Here is a 16906-nt window from a genome sequence, read left to right on the forward strand (position 1 = left end):
GTGACAACAATAAAAAAAAGTCCAAAATTATTGGTTGCTTAAGTGTTGTCAGGCTCTTTACATGTATTATTTCATTTCAACATCACAGCTACTCTCTGATTAGGCACAATTAAATTAGTGACAATTTACTGAAAGGCTATAGTCCTTGGGGTTGCAAAGAGTCGGATATGACTTAGAGACTGAACTGAACTGAACTATTGAAATGTGATTAATAAAACACTACAGTGGGTTGCCATGCCCTCCTCCAGGGGATCTTCCCGATCCAAGGATCAAACCCACATCTCCTGCAGCTCCTGTATTGCAGGTGGATTCTTTCTGCTGAGTCACTGGGGAGTTCCCTAATGAACAACAATTTAGAGGTAAGAAGTTTGAGCCTCAAGGAAGTTGAATAGCTTGCTCAAGGCTCCACAACTCTTAGTGGAAAGCCAAATGACCAACCAGTCTTGAGTACACTCAACAATCTACTACCGCACAAGAAGAACATGAGATGAGGAGTCAGATGGACCTGGATTAATATTCTCAGGCTAAACATTTTGCCAGCCATGTGACCTTGACCTTGTGGTTTCTAATTGCAATGAATCTCCATCTATAAAATGGGGATAATAATAATTACCTGTGGCAAATTCTTTCTGCTTTCTCCTCAGTAACCATTGCCTCTGCACTGCACAGAAACTTTATAGGCTCAGGTCTCCTCAGAAGGAGGCCCCGGATCTCAAGGAAGAAAAGCCCCAATCCTAGCCTCATGAGATGAATCAAGATTGGTTTAAACCAGATAAAAATGGTAATGGCAGGTATGTTATCTAGTTTTGTTAGGGGAAGCATGCTAGGGAGACGAAGCGCACACACACACACACACACTGAGAGGGGTCATTCTTATCTTTTTTTCTGCATGGATCTTGGATGCAATACCTGGAGGTGCAGCAGCCATATTGCAACCATGAGGTGACAAGCCAACAGACAGAGACGGAGGAGCAGGAAAGAAAGAAAGAGTCTGGATCTTTTATTGCCTTGTTGAGTCGTTCCACCAGCCTGAGACAGAAGACTACATTCAGACTTATTAAAACAGTTCTTACTGGTTTATGCCACTCTAAGGGCTTCCCTGGTAGCTCAGACAGTGAAGAATCCTCCTGCAATGCAGGACACCCGGGTTTGATCCCTGGGTCAAGATGATCCCCTGGAGAAAGGAATGGCTACCCATTCCGGTACTCTTGCCTGGAGAATCACATGAACAAAGGAGCCCAGCAAGCTACAGTCTAGGGGTCACAAAGAGTTAGACCCAATTGAGTAACGAAGCACGCACACACATACACACACAGGTCACTCTAAGCAGTGTTGTCTTTTATCTGCATATGAAAGCTCTTCTAATGGATATACAGATTTCCACCAGAGCACAGGGTGAGGGAGTTTCATATGGTGCTCAAAAACCCAAGTAGTAGAGCCAGAGTTTCTGGGTTTTGATCTAAGCTCTGCCACTAACAAGCTGCATGGCCTGGCAAGTCACCCAGCTTCTCTGTGGCCTGCTGTCCTTGTCGATAAAATCCTCACTAAAAGTGTGTTGAGTTTTGTATGAAGGACAATACCAGTGCATGCCTTGTATTGTTTAGGAGCATTAAATGACTAAATGTTTTATAAAATGGTTAGAACATTGCCTGACACATAGTAAGTGGCTATACACATGTTTGTCAAGAAAGAAAAATTGAGAGAAAAATTAGCCACTATCAAAGTCTTGATCTGACCATCAGGCCTCTTGCGGTATTTAAGCAGAACATTGACCAAATATTGCCACTGAAATTCATGGAGCATGAAAATGCCCCTAAAGTCAGTCTCAAACCAGCAACAGTAGTGGTTTCTTTTTGACAAAAAATGCTCCTGGGAGAACACTGACTTGTAAAGAAGGAGGGGCTGTGACTACCAAGTCGTGTCATGAAGTGAAAGACCAAAATACCCAGACTCGACCATGCAAATGGGTGTGGGTCTCCCCTGGCGGCCCTTTTAGGAGACTCTAGACATTTTTGAACTTGTTTTTGAAAGGGTCTTTCCAGCCAGTGGCTTATTCTTTTGCATCTCCTTGCATCTTTCTTGACAGTGGTTGGGAGGATGAGGATGGAGAGGGAGGGGTGATGCCAGAGGTCCAGACCCTTCTGTGCCAGGAGGGACGAGCCCCCTGGCCAGCATGGAAGGGGGCAGGTTTCACCTGGGTCTTTCCCACTTTCCCACATAGCGACCCTCCACAGAGATCAGATTTGAATTTGGGCAATGACTAAGCGCTTTTGGAAACCTAGCTTGTTCATGAGGCTTAAGAATCAATCGGGAGGTGTGTCCGTTATCAAATCCTGTGGAATCTTCAGACTCCATACTCATCCCAGGCCTCTACTTTCTACCAATGACAGTCCAGACCAAGCCACCACTACCTTCTGCCTGGATCCCTGCAGAAGCCTGTGTCCTACCTAGCCTTTCTGTTTCTACCCTACATACCCCACCTTTTCTCTCAACAGCCATGGGGATTCTTTTAAAAGGGTAAGCCAGATTTCCCTGGTGGTCCAATGGTTAAGATTTCACCTTCCAGGGGCCGTGGATTCAATCTCTAGTAGAGGAACTAAGATCCCACATGCCACAGGTATGCAGGCACAAACACACACACACAAAAAAACTATAAAAAAATAAAAAGGTAAGCCAAATCATGGCACTCCCCTGCTCAAACTTTCCAGTGGAATCCTATCTCACTTAGAATGAAATCCGAGGTTCTTAGTATGACTCACAACACCCTCTCTGCCACTTTCCCCATTGCTGACCCTACTGTCCACACTGGCCTTTGTGCCATAGGCCAGACATACCTGAGTGCAGGTAGGCCTCAGGTTTGCACGTTATGGTTCCCTTCTCTGGGACTCTGTTCCTTGTATTTCCTGCCCAGCTCATTTCCTCGTTTCATTCAGGTGTCTGCTCAGATGTCAGCTCTCACAGAGGCCTTCTCTGACCATCCACTGGAACTTAGCTTCCTTCACTTCTCATTTTCTGTTATTAGCCATAATTCTTAGGACTCGCTGATATTATTACAGATTTGGTGACTTTTTATTTATTTATTTTTAATTAACTATTTTTGGCTATACCAAGTGGCATACAGGATCTTAGTTCCCTGACCAGGGATCAAACCCAGCACCCTTGAAATGGAAGCACGAAATCTTAACCACTGGACCACTGGGGAAGTCCCTTGGTGACTTTTTATATTGCCCATAAGAATATCAGCCCTGAAAGGAAGGAGGCATGGTTTTGTCCATTCAGGTATCCACAGAACCCAGAACATTGTGTAACTGATGCTCAGTAAATACTAAGTTAGATAACATAATGTGTGTCTGGTTAGTGATAAATGGTGTCTGACAAAGTTTTAAGCCTGATGTTTCTTGTGATCCTGTTAAGTTGGCCCTGATTCTACTTCCCAGAAAACTCAGGATACAGTCTGAACAACAAAAGCAACACTGGACCAGGGTTTTAAAAAATCCAAAGTGAATACTTTGAAAGTGAACATATAGGTGACTGAATTCTTCCTCCTGCATTTGTTTTATAATCATCTACATCACATTTAATTCTTTTTCTCCCTTCCTTTGAACCTGGGTACCAGACAAGCAGTCCCACACATGGTGTCTTTGCATAACTGAGACCAGGGCTCTCATCTGTGATGGTTTAAAAACAAAACAGCCCCATTCCTTGATATTCTCCCTATTTAAAGATGGGATTTATATCATTTACTTGAGTCTCAGTGATTGTTCAAGTGGCAATGGTCATGCAGCATCTTCAGGCTTCCTTAGGCACTCAGTCTGGGGAGTCACAGAGACTGCCTTGCTGAAGAAGCTGCATGGAGGTGCTCTGGTCTGTGCTCTCAGCTGAGCTCCCAGCCAGCACCCCAGGGTTGGCTGATAGCCATGCAAACTGTCATTTTGGATGTTTAGACCATCTGTACTTTCAAATGACCACAGCCTGATATCTGACTACAAGGGCATGGGAAACCCCAGTGAGAACCACCCAGCCTAGCCCTTCCCAGATTCTCCATCAAAAATGCATGAGTAACATAAAGTGATTGTTGTTTTACAAGGCTAAGTTTTGCAGTCATTTGCACTCAGCAATAGGAACTAGAATTCCACCCTCTTTCTCCCTCATACACGGCAGTCATAAGTAAGATTTTCTTAAATATTCTGGACATCAGATCTCATATGTAAGTGAGGAGTGACAGTATGTTTATGTGGTGGTTGCTTAGAGGAAAAGCAAAGTTTGTTTTAAACCTCGCATGGCTCCCAGCACATACTCTATTGCCTCAAACTTAAGATGCTATCAGTTACACACCTCATGATTAATTTGTGAACTACAAGAGATGTATGCGCATGCTCAGTCATGTCCAACTCTTTGCGACCCCATGGACTATAGCCCACCAGGCTCCTTGGTTTATGGGATTTCCCAGGCAAGAACACTGGCTGCTGCTGCTGCTAAGTCACTTCAGTCATCTCTGACTCTGTGCGACCCCATAGACGGCAGCCCACCAGGCTCTCCTGTCCCTGGGATTCTCTAGGCAAGAACACTGGAGTGGGTTGCCATTCCCTTCTCCAGGGGATCTACCCAATCCAGGGATTGAATCTGCATCTACTGCACTGGCAGGTGGATTCTTTTATCACTCAGCCACCAGGGAAGCCCAAATAGACTTCTATATGCCATTGATTGTAAGGCACATACCATTTTTGGAGATGTTGAAATTTGAAAAGATGTATATCTTAGGACCTTTGATTTAAGGAGTGAATAACATAAACACCTAGTTAAGCCTGGACACAGAACAAGACCCACTCCACCAAATTTGAGGTTTGAGGACCAAGAGGAGATATTAAAGCAAATGCATCTTTGTATGAAAGTCTCTAATTAGCCATTCCATTCTATGCACTATAAACAAAGATTAATGGAGACAACCTGTGGTCCAGGCAGAAAGTGCCTTCCTTGGGCAGCTGTCAAATGGTTACAATTCAGGTAACATTGCATCACAGTTATTTAGCAGAAGTGTTTTTTGCAAGAGGGATGAAGTCAGATCCCCAAATCTGGCTGTGAGTAGACAAGTTCTTTTCAGTGGAAACTCTTCTCTAGTAATGGTACTAGGCCAAGCCCCATTCCTCTTTGATTTGGGAGTCTCTTCTTTTTTAGGACTTGATGTAGTTGTTTCCTAAGAGATGTCAGCCAAGGAGTAGAAGGGTCTGAACAGAAAGACAGAGGAGACTCAAGCCGTGTCAACTAGAGCAGAGATGCAAAGAAGCATGAGTGCTAGCAGGCACCAGGAAGAAGTCAGTAAGCTGCCCAGAGTTGGTGGTTGGCCCTCATTTGAAAGGTGAGCCCCCTTCAGGACAAGATGGGTTAAGTCTCTTGCTCAGAGTCACAGCCTCATGACATCCTCTTCGTCCATCAGACACAGAGCCTGTGCTCTCACCCACAGTACTGTGCTGGTCAGAATGCAAAGACATGGAAATGAATTCAAAGGAGACTCCAGGAAGCCCAGGTCTGTTGGCCCAGCTGTCTCTACAGCCTTGCCTAAACAGGGAATTCATTTTAACACCCACCTTGCCTTTGCCAATGTGAGTTTTCTACCTATGAGGCTTTTCTTGACTCCCCCTCTTCCTATGAAAATAAAACATCTTTCAAGGCTCAGCTCTAACAGGGCAACTGAACTCTTGTTCCCACAGGGAGATTCCTGGCTGCCCTTGGATCCGAGTTAATTGTTCTTGGGACAAGCTTGGCAGTCCTCTAGGTGTTGGTGGCTTTTATTGGTCACTTCTATTAGACTGGAAGTTTCTTGAGGCTCTGTGTTTAGACTGAATTTGAATCCTACCTCTGTGATTTATAACGTGTGTCTTTGGGCATGTTTCTTAGCCTTCCTGGGCTTTAATGTTGTTAAATCTTTGAAATGGGAATAACCTGAGTATCTACTTTCCAGGACTGTCCTGAAAATGAAGTGTGTTTGGTTAGGTTGATGGTAAGGGCTTGGTATTGCTTGTTATTATACAGAGAAACTTGGGAATTATCTTTATGGATCCACTCATTTAGTTCTCATAACCAGCCTAGCAGGTGCTTTTACTACCAACCCCACTTTACAGATGAGGAAACTGGGATGAAGTCATTTGCTCACAGCCTCACAGCTAGAATAAGACAGAACATTATTCTTATCTTTGTGAACTCCTCTGTCAATGGAATCCCACTAGAAATCTTCCATGGAATGAATTCTGAGGAGGTTTTATCATGTACCAACCTCTGCAGTTCAGTTCAGTTCAGTCACTCGGTCATGACCAACTCTTTGCGACCCCATGGACTGCAGCACGCCAGGCCTCCCTGTTCATCACCAACTCCTGGAACTTACTCAAACTCAAGTCCATCCAGTCAGTGATGCCATCCAACCATTTCATCCTCTGTTGTCCCCTTCTCCTCCTGCCTTCAATCTTTCCCAGCATCAGGATCTTTTCCTATGAGTCAGCTCTTCTTATCAGGTGGCCAAAGTATTGGAGTTTCAGCTTCAGCATCAGTCCTTCTAATGAATATTCAGGACTGATTTCCTTTAGAATGGACTGGTGAGATCTCCTTGCAGTCCAAGGGGCTCTCAAGAGTCTTCTCCAACACCACAGTTCTAAAGCATCAATTCTTCGGTGCTCAGCTTTCTTTATAGTCCAACTCTCACATCCATACGTGGCTACTGGAAAAACCATAGCTTTGATTAGATGGACTTCTGTTGTCAAAGTAATGTCTCGGCTTTTTAATTTGCTGTCTAGGTTGGTCATAACTTTCTTCCAAGGAGCAAGCGTCTTTTAATTTCATGCCTGCAGTCACCATCTACAGTGATTTTGGAGCCCCCGAAATAAAGTCTGTCACTGTTTCCACTGTTCCCCATCTATTTGCTGTGAATGATGGGACTGGATGCCATGATCTTAGTTTTCTGAAAGTTTAGTTTTAAGCCAACTTTTTCACTCTCCTCTTTCAATTTTATCAAGAGGCTCTTTAGTTCTTCACTTTCTGCCATAAGACTGGAATCATCTGTATATCTGAGGTTATTGATATTTCTTCCAGCAATCTTGATTCCGGCTTGTGCTTCATCCAGCCCACCATTTCTCATGACGTACCTTGCATATAAATTAAATAAGCAGGGTGACAATATACAGCCTTGATGTACTCCTTTCCTGACTTGGAACCAGTGTGTTGTTCCATGTCCATTTCTAACTATTGCTTCTTGACTTGCATACAGATTTCTCAGACCTGCAAACTTCTTCCTGCATACGTCTCTTGACCTGCATACTTCTTCCTCAAGAAATGTTAATTAAATTCCCTCAGCAAAATGAATTAGATTCTATTTGCCAGAGAACATTCTGAGTAAATAGAGTAAAAGGCATTGCCAAGTGAAGCTCTTGCCCCACACCTGGGCAACCCCTAGAGAAGCTTGGGGGCCCTAAGAGTGGAGAGTGGGGAGGGACCCCCTTTTGGCAGTATGGTGGCCTCCTGTCTCATTGTGCACCTGGTGAAAGTTGAGGGGCTCAGAGGGGGCCCCAAATAAGCACATTGCCCCAGCTCACTGCACAGACGGGGCAGCGAGTGCCGTGATAGGGTGCAGCTGTGTCCTTAGCTGGCAGTCAACCATCACTCTAGCAGCCATGGAAGGATCATAGACATAATGTAGAAAAACACTGGGGGGAAATGCTTGAGGACCTACTCTGTGTCCAGCACTAAGAACGTTCTTCCAAACAGTCGGGGACTTTCTCCATATCTACTCTTGCTAACTTTTATTTTTTTCCCATTGTGCTCAGAGGTGTTCTGCATGATTTTAGTTCTTTGAAATGTATTGAGACATATTTTATGGCTCAGCATATGGTTGGCCTTAAGGAATGTTGCCCATGCACTTGAAGGCATACCCGCCAGGTTTGGGGTGGGAGTGTTCCCAGGATGTTAACTGTGCAAGGCCTGGTTGTCTGACTGATGGACAAATGTCATCACACTGCGTGGTCCTCGGTGGGGGGGGCGGGGGAGGAATGAGGGACCAGCTGTCTATGTGGGTGAGGGGACACGCTCAACCCCTGACCCCAGGAGGCAGACCTTATGCCATCCGGTCATAGGTGTCATACGCCAACCTGTCAAAGGCGTAGCCTAATTGAAAAGAAAAGGCCACAATTCTAAACAGACCACTGAGGCCTAGAGAAAACATCTTAGGAATTTGCTGGAGGGAAGGGCAATCTCCCCAAGGACTCTCACTCTCCCTACCTGCTCCCTGCCTGCTCTCCTGTGCATTCAGCAAACACTTATCAGAGACTTGCTCTTCCTAGGTGCAGATACAGGTGCTGATCTGTAAGATTCAGCCTGGCCCCCACCCTCCCCAGATTTGCAGGCTGTGAGGAATACGTGCAGTGATGCCTAGCAGGGCAAGAGGCATCATGAGAAAGGATGTACATATCGGAATAAAGTCATTCTTGCTTTGTTGGTCTCTCCTCTTGGTTGTGCACATCCATAGGCAAAGGAGGAGGGTTTCCACCAAGAAGCTGAAAGGTGGGGCAACATGCTACTATCTGGAAACCTATTAGAAACCTTCAGGGAATTATCTCTTGAAGCACAAGGGACTCATGCATTCCTAAGGTCTAGTCCTTCCAGGTTCAGAGAGTTTTGGATTTTTTTGTGTGTGTGTGCCTTGGACCCTTTTGACTTTTCAGAATAATGCTTTTAAAATGCATATTAAAATGTATATTATAGAACACTCAGGATTACAAAGGAGAGCAATTATGTCGAAACACAGTTCTATGCATGGACCTCCCTGCCCCTCCCCAGGAGAGGGGGCCCTGGCTTTTAGGAAGGGGTGGCAGGATTCTTGGTTGACGAGGAAATATAATGTCTCCTGAGGTTGGTAATTCTACGTTTATGGAACTGATTACCTCTGAGGCAGGCAGGATGGGAGGTTTTGCTTTCTATTTGAAACCTATTTGGTTTGGGAAATACTGGCGGGGGTAGCCTTTCCCTTCTCCAGGGATCAAACCCAGGTCTCCTGCATTGCAGACAGATTCTTTACCAGCTGAGTCACCAGGGAAGCCCAAGAATACTGGAGTGGGCAGCCTATCCCTTCTCCAGCGGATCTTCCCGACCCAGGAATCGAACCAGGGTTTCTTGTGTTGCAGGTGGATTCGTTACTGACTGAGCTATCAGGAAAGCCTTATAGAAGACTGTCTTCACCTGCCTTTGGTGAGTTCAAGATTTCTAATTTTTGCACTCCAGACTGAGTGTCTTAACTTCTAGAAATAAGCCAGATTGCCTCAGCTGAATTTTCTACCTTTTAAATTTCTTGGTTATTCCCTGAGTGGAGGGAGGGTAATGAACTGGCAAGAGAATGAATCAGTTCAGTTCAGTCGCTCAGTCGTGTCTGACTCTTTATGACCCCATGAATCGCAGCACGCCAGGCCTCCCTGTCCATCACCAACTCCCGGAGTCTACTCAAACCCATGTCCATCAAGTCGGTGATGCCATCCAACCATCTCATCATCTGTCGTCCCCTTCTCTTCCTGCCCCCAATCCCTCCCAGCATCAGGGTCTTTTCCAATGAGTCAATTCTTCGCATGAAGTGGCCAAAGTACTGGAGTTTCAGCTTCAACATCAGTCTTTCCAATGAACACCCAAGACTGATCTCCTTCAGGATGGACTGGTTGGCTCTCCTTGCAGTCCAAGGGAATCTCAAGAGTCTTCTCCGACACCATACATAGTTCAAAAGCATCAATTTTTTGGCACTCAGCTTTCTTCACAGTCCAACTTTCACATCCATAGATGACCACTGGAAAAACCACAGCCTTGACTAGATGGACCTTTGTTGGCAAAGTAATGTTTCTGCTTTTTAATATGCTGTCTAGGTTGGTCATAACTTTCCTTCCAAGGAGTAAGCGTCTTTTAATTTCATGGCTGCAATCACCATTTGCAGTGATTTTGAAGCTCCCCCCCAAAAATTCTGACACTGCTTCCACTGTTTCCCAATCTATTTCCCATGAAGTGATGGGACCAGATGCCATGATCTTAGTTTTCTGAATGTTAAGCTTTAAGCCAATGTTTTCACTCTCTTCTTTCACTTTCATCAAGAGGCTTTTTAGTTCCTCTTCACTTTCTGCCATAAGGGTGGTGTCATCTGTATATCTGAGGTTATTGATATTTCTCCCGGCAATCTTGATTCTAGCTTGTGCTTCTTCCAGCCCAGCATTTCTCATGATGTACTCTGCATATAAGTTAAATAATCAGGGTGACAATATACAGCCTTGACGTACTCCTTTTTCCTATTTGGAACCAGTGTGTTGTTCCATGTCCAGTTCTAACTGTTGCTTCCTGACCTGCATATAGGTTTCTCAAGAGGCAGGTCAGGTGGTCTGGTATTCCCATCTCTTTCAGAACAGAATGAATGGGTGGGGTTAAAGGCTGACTGTGCTGGGATGGAGGAAGACCTGGGGCTGGATGATCAGAGAACGTGTTTTGGGGGTAGCCTTTGGGGTTACCTGATGCAACTTTAGCTGGGTGTTCACTAAACAGAAAGTGCAGCCCAGGAGAGTGGAAGTGACTCCTGATGGGAGCTGAAGAGAAACCTGAGGTTCAGAGAAGACCCATGCTGTACTCTGGTAGGTGGCAGAGGCAGTGTGCCTCATGAGACCCAGACACCAGTTAGGAAGGAACTATTGGCAGCCACTTTGCTTATATACCTCATTCTCACCACTACCCAAGAACCCAGGAATCTGTGTTTTACCCATTAACTAACAGACACTGAGCATAGTTAATCCAAGGTCACCCAGCTCTAGCTAGAAGCGGTAGAGCTGAGATCAGATTCCACACAGTCCCAGAATCTGGGATCTTTCTTTCCATGACCCTGTGCCCTGTTGCCCCTTTTTAGCACAGAGGCCACGGGTGTACCTGCTGGGATCAGGCTGCCTGGGGTCAAATTCCAGCTCCACCGTGGAATAGCTCGAGGATCCATGGCAAATTCTTGACCCTCATCTGTAAAATGGGATGATTTTAGTACTTTCTTTACGGACTTTTATTTTTATACTCTTTTTTTTTTTTTGCCATGTTGCGCTGCATGTGGGATTTTAGTTCCCCAACCTATTACCCAATCCCCGCCCCACTGTAGAAGCGCAGAGTCCTAACCACTAGACTGCCAGGGAAGTCCCAAAGACTCCTCTTGATGGTCTAAGAGACAGTGCATGTGCAGCTTCTGAGACCTCCCAAGCCGGTCGTGCACCTGCTCCGTAAATGCTGCCATGTGATTATTATCAGCCCAGCGGGACAGGGGGGCTGCTAGGGGGTCCCAGGTGCGTGACTCCTCCTGTGTTTACTCCTCTGACTGTCCTAACTGGCAGGCGTTCATGAGCTTGTTTTTCTGGTACGAAGTTTGCCCTGGTGTTCTGGAGTGACCCTGCAAGGCTGAGATGATTATACAATGATACATGCCAGGCCACGTTCAGTACTTGCCTTGGCAGCCTGCTAAGCCAGTGCCACTTGGATAGAGTCACTACCCTTCTGCCTGCTCTCTCGCTTTGGAAAGCTTGACCTTTACCCAGAATCGCCTTCCAACGCCCACGTCACCCAGCAGCTCGTTTACCCGCTCCTCCCCTGCACGCACGTGGTCTTCTCATCCGGGGAGACAGCAGGGACTCCGGTGTCCCCCAGACTCAGATTCTTCCTTCATCCCTTTCTCTCTTCTACTGAATATCCCCTGGGGTGTGTCTCATGCCTAGAGGGGTATCGTAAAGATGTGAAAAGGTCTTGAAAGACAAAGGTTGTAGCATTAACAGCCTGGGTTTAATACTAGCTGTGGACTCAGCACAGTACGGAGCAACTGCTTACACTTAAGATTCTTTGGTGGCATATCATGTAATATGACATATATATATAATATATATATAATACCTTCTCATCAGGTTATGAAGATTAAATAGTTAAATAGGATAGCCTGTGAAAACATGCCACCAGCACTCGATGCTAACCATTATTTGTTATTTGTTGTTCAGTCACTCTTGTGTGATTCTTTGCGACCCCATAAATGGCAGCACATCAGGCTTCTCTGTCCTTAACTATCTCCGGAGCTTGCTCAAACTCATATATGTTGAGTCGGTGATGCCATCCGGCCATCTCATCCTCTGTAGCCCCCTTCTCCTGTTGCCTTCAATCTTTCCCAGCATCAGGGTCTTTTCCAATGAGTCGGCTCTTTGTATCAGGTGGTCAAAATATTGGAGCTTCAGCATCAGTCTTTCTGGCAATATCCAGGGTTGATTTCTTTTAGGATTGACTGGTTTGATCTCCAAATGCGATCATTATTCGCAGTCATAGGGAAAACTTGGGATGTATCTTCAATCAAGACTTTGTGACCTCAGGATCTCAGTTTCACAACCCCAAGCCAGACTGCTGATGGCCGCCCTGGTGTGAATATCAGGATATGAAAGGGGGTGAAGAAGCTGGGCTTTCCCAGGGTCAAAAATTAGATGGAGCTCTGCTCCTGTTTGTGCACCAGGTGCCTGAGCTTAAACCTGGAAGAGCCAGCTACCTCCATTTTCACCAGCTCACCTGTTAAGGCAAGAAGGTGGGCTCAGCAAACCCTCCCAGCGCCACAAGGGCTGCAAACTCTCTGGCCGAGAATGTCCAGCTGGTGGTCAGCCCCTCTCCTGTGTGGAATTTTCTCCCCTACTCCTTTTCAACACCCCGTTCTAGCACCTTCTGAAACCAGTCACACTCCTAAACTAAGGCACTTGGCCCCCAGGAATTTCCAGTTCCCTGAAGCTCATCCCCTCCCCCAGGCAAGAGTCTCAGGTCTTCCTCTGGCCAGCCCAGCCCACCTCCCCAGGGTCTTTTGTAATGTTTGCACAGCTTAGTAAATCCCTTGCTCTCTATATAGCCTTCCGTCCCCTCTCTGGGACCTTGTTGTTTCTGCTCCTTGTTGCCCAGGGTACTCCATCTCTGATGGTTGAAATGCTGCTCAGTCCAAATCCATCCTCCTCTGAGATTTTCCCATTGGCTCCAGCTGGAACGGTATATGTATTTTTAAACTTTCAAATCTCTCTCTCTTTTCTGTTCTTCTGATTTTGCGTATTTCAGTTATGCTTTAGCACCTTAAGGAAAACATCTCACCCCCACAATGACTAAGCAGCTGAGAAAATGGAAAGAACACGGCTTCTCTCTATACCTCTGTGCTCTCATCTGGAAAAATGGAGATAAATGTGGTAAATAACCAACTGTCTCAAGAATTGTTTTAAGGCTTAAAAGGGGCTCTTGACATGAATACTTTCCACCTCTTGGATCTGCACATTTTAAAGGATCAATGAATGGACCAATGAGTGAAAGCCTTTACTGTTTTACCTGCAATTGTCAAAGACAGATAAGCTTTTGCTAAAACCCTAGGAATTCTACACCAGTGATCTGCAAACTTAGGGCTTCCCTGGTGACTCAGTGGTAAAGAATCGCCTGCCAGGCAGGAGACTCGAATTCCATCCTTGGGTCAGGAAGATACTCTGGAGAAGGAAATGGCAACCCACTCCAGTATTCTTGCTTGGGAAATCCCATGGACAGAGCAGCCTGGCAGGCTACAGTCCATGGGGTCACAAAAGAGTTGGACACGACTTAGGGACTGAACAAAAACAACAACTTGCAAGCTTAGGTTCTGGGTTAGACTTTTATACCACGTGATTAAGGCATAAGCCCAACATTCCTGCATAGCAGTGACATCATCTAGGACAGAGGTCAGCAAACTGTGACCTCTGGACGACATCCAACCCATTACACCTTTGCAGGAAGCCCACGAACTAAGAATGGGTGCTGCATTTTAAATGATTTTTACCTTTAAAATGTTATGTCTCTGAATGTACATTTTAAAAGCAAATTAAGTTAAATGGAAACGTAAACATCTTTACATCTTTTGAATTAAAAAAAACAAGAGAAGACTATTTCATAATACTTGGAAATTGGAGGAAAATCAGACTTTGGTGTCTATAAATAAAGTTTTATTGATAAACAGCCATGCTTCTTCATGTATGTACTGTCTACACAGTAACAATGTGTGAAGAGGTTTCACACAATAATGGCGTAGTTGAGTAGCTTTGAGAGAGCCTGCGTGGCTCACAAAATCAAAGATATTTACTACCTGGCCTTTTACAAAAAAAGTCTGCCGATCCCTGGTCTATGAAACGAGAGCAGCGGCGTGTACCCAGGCCCTTGTCTGGAGACGGAATGGCTCTTAAAGAATGAGCATCAAGTGGAAGCTCAAGAAAAGTCCATTCTTCCCCTCTCTTTCCCTTCCTGTCTTAATTCCCTCCCACAGAGAGCTCTTTTATTTGGAGATCCAAGCTGCGCACACACACACACACACACACACACGCACACACACACAAAACCAGAAGAGGCTGGCCGGCCCGCTGGGGCAGAGGGCCCCGCACGGCGGCCTTCAGACAGCAGGGCTGTGTTTCTTAGCGCCTCCCCCTGCTCCGGGCCCTCCCTGAGGCCGAGGTCTGTGGGACCCTGTGGGAGAGGCTGGGGCAGTGGTGGGAATGTCTGCATCCCAGACATAGATGAGGCTGCGGCTCTGAATTTCTTAGAGGTCGCTGGTTTCCACTGCTTCCTTTCTTGCCTTAGGTTTTGAAATGGAGGCTTACACTGTACTGAAGTTTCCCACAGCTGCAGTTTAGCTCAGCGCAGGGTTGACAGCTTGGAAGAGTGAGACCCGGGGCTGGCATGGAGGGTGAGTCGAGGGTCTTGATTCTAACGTGAGGGATGGCATGAAGTGGTACCAAGAACTGAGATATGGGATCTAGCCTGGCATCCTAGCTCTGCTCCTCATGGGCCCTGAGATGTTTCCTCTCTGAACCTCTTTCCTGCATCTGGAAAGTGGGGGTGATAGTTTCTCCTGGGGAGGGGTGGAGACTGGCTTCCCTTCAGGTAAGCTTGGGGAGCTGGGTTTTGTCTTTTACCGAACTGAAGTCCTGTGCCTAGAATAGTGCCTGGCCTGTGGTAAGCACACAGCAAACACCTATTAGTGGAAGGAGATACAGGCGTGCCTGGTTTTATTATGCTTTGCAGATACTGCATTTTTTACAAATTGAAGATTTGTGGCAGCTTTGCATTTTCAGGTTTGGCAATTTTCTAGCAATAAAGTTAAAAAAATTTTTTTTAATTGTGGTAAAAGTCTCATAATATAAAACATGCTACTTTAACCATATTTAACAGTGCAGTTCAGAGTACTAAGTACAGTCACGTTGTCGTACAACCCTCATCATCCATAGCAATAAAGTATGTTTTAATCAAGTCATACACTTTTTTAAAAAATAATTTTATTTCTTTATTTTTGACTGCCCTGGATCTTCATTGCCGCGTAAGCTTTCTCTAGTTGCAGAGAGCAGGGCTACTCTTTGTTGAGGAGCGTGGGCTTCTCATTGCGGCGGCTTCTCTGGTTGCCGAGCACAGGCGCTAGGTGCGCAGGCCTCAGCAGTTGCGGTTCTTGGACTCAGTTGTTCTGAGTCACGTGGAGTCTTCCTGGACCAAATATCCATTGTGCTACCAAGGAAGTCCTGAGCCTTGTTTTTTAAACACACTGCTGTTGCACAGTTAACATACTACAGCATAGTGCAAATGCAACTTTTATGTGAACTGAGGAAATAAAAACTGCATGTGGCTCACTTTATTGTGATATTTGTCGTTTTGCAGTAGTCTGGCACCGAACCCACAATGTCTTTGTGTGAAGTGCACCTGTCTATTCACACTTTGTGTGGAGTGCACCTATCAAATATGTGGAGTGCCTACCATACTACCAATTCTCATTAAATAGTCTGTTGTTGTGTCTGTTCTAAGCCAGGAATCAGCAAACTATGGCTCACACACCAAGAATGGCCCATTGCTTGATCTTGTTAATAAAGCTTTATTGGAACACAGCTTTGCCCATTCGTGTATATATTGTCTAGGGCTGCTTTTCTGCCACAGGGATGGAGTTGAGTAGTTTTGAGAGAAACATATGAGCTACAAAGCCTCAAATATATACTATCAGACTCAATAGCAAATCTTTGTGGCTCTGGCTCTGAATGTCAAGGGCAACCTGTCTGTAGGTGACCACAGATTTCATTTTCCCCTGATTGCAGGTGTGTGGGCAGTTACCAACTGAAAGCAAGCAGCTAGCACGTATTCTCACTGCCCTCTCTAAGACGCTTAATTTTTCCTTTGACGCTCTAATTCTACCACATTATTCCGGCATGGGCAGAACTGACTTTTCTGTGCTTTCCTACTCTCCTTTTAAGACAGTGTTACTTTCATTTCTGTGTGAAAAGAAACTCAAGCCACTAGTGAGTTGTTCGCAGACTCATTAGGGATTGGTCTTGTGTTCTGCACCAAGTTCAGGCTTAGAGAACCACACAGGAGATGAGTCAAGATAAAAAGGGATGACCCACTAGATACAGCTGACCAAATGGTACCCATGGATAGGATGTTGACAGGGAGCAGAAGGGATCCACTCTGTCCAGGGCACAAAGTACTCAGGTTTCTGATTCACTCTCCCATTGTTATCACTGGAATGACCTAGGACACTATAGTTAGCCTTGCTTAGCCTCAATATTCCAGTCTATAAAGTGGCAACAGTGATACTTACCAAGTTGGGTGGCTGTGGATATTAAATCAGCTAGTGTATCAGGTGCCCAAAACATTGTAACTAGCTAGCTATTTTTATAACACAGTAAATCATATATTTGCTGGTTTGGGAGAGAGATCATCAAAGATCTGTGTTATATGTTGTCTTTCCTCTTGAGAGTCAAGACCCACAGTTAGAAACCTCTCAGGATCTTGATTTTGTGATGTGGTGATGGGGATCTTTCTAGATTGCATGGCATTTATCGAGCAGTCTGCAGTCTTTACTTGAAAGGAT

General features: G+C 45.4%; 1 long non-coding RNA gene across 15 annotated transcripts in view; it reads left to right on the forward strand.

The window, feature by feature from the left end:
- The window catches only part of LOC136144681 (uncharacterized), a 421108-nt gene that overhangs the window by 221547 nt on the left and 182655 nt on the right, over nt 1-16906 (forward strand). For 12 of the 15 annotated variants that reach the window (XR_010658627.1, XR_010658626.1, XR_010658619.1 and 9 more), the window contains one exon: nt 9165-9228. The exons of 1 other annotated variant lie outside the window; for it this stretch is intronic. This is a non-coding gene — a long non-coding RNA (uncharacterized lncRNA). Of the gene's footprint in view, nt 1-9164; nt 9229-14634; nt 14741-16906 lie in introns of all 15 variants that reach the window. 2 more of the 15 variants (XR_010658623.1, XR_010658621.1) reach the window with 1 other exon arrangement.

The sequence above is a fragment of the Muntiacus reevesi genome, chromosome 12, assembly GCF_963930625.1.
Source record: "Muntiacus reevesi chromosome 12, mMunRee1.1, whole genome shotgun sequence".
NCBI lineage: Eukaryota > Metazoa > Chordata > Mammalia > Artiodactyla > Cervidae > Muntiacus > Muntiacus reevesi.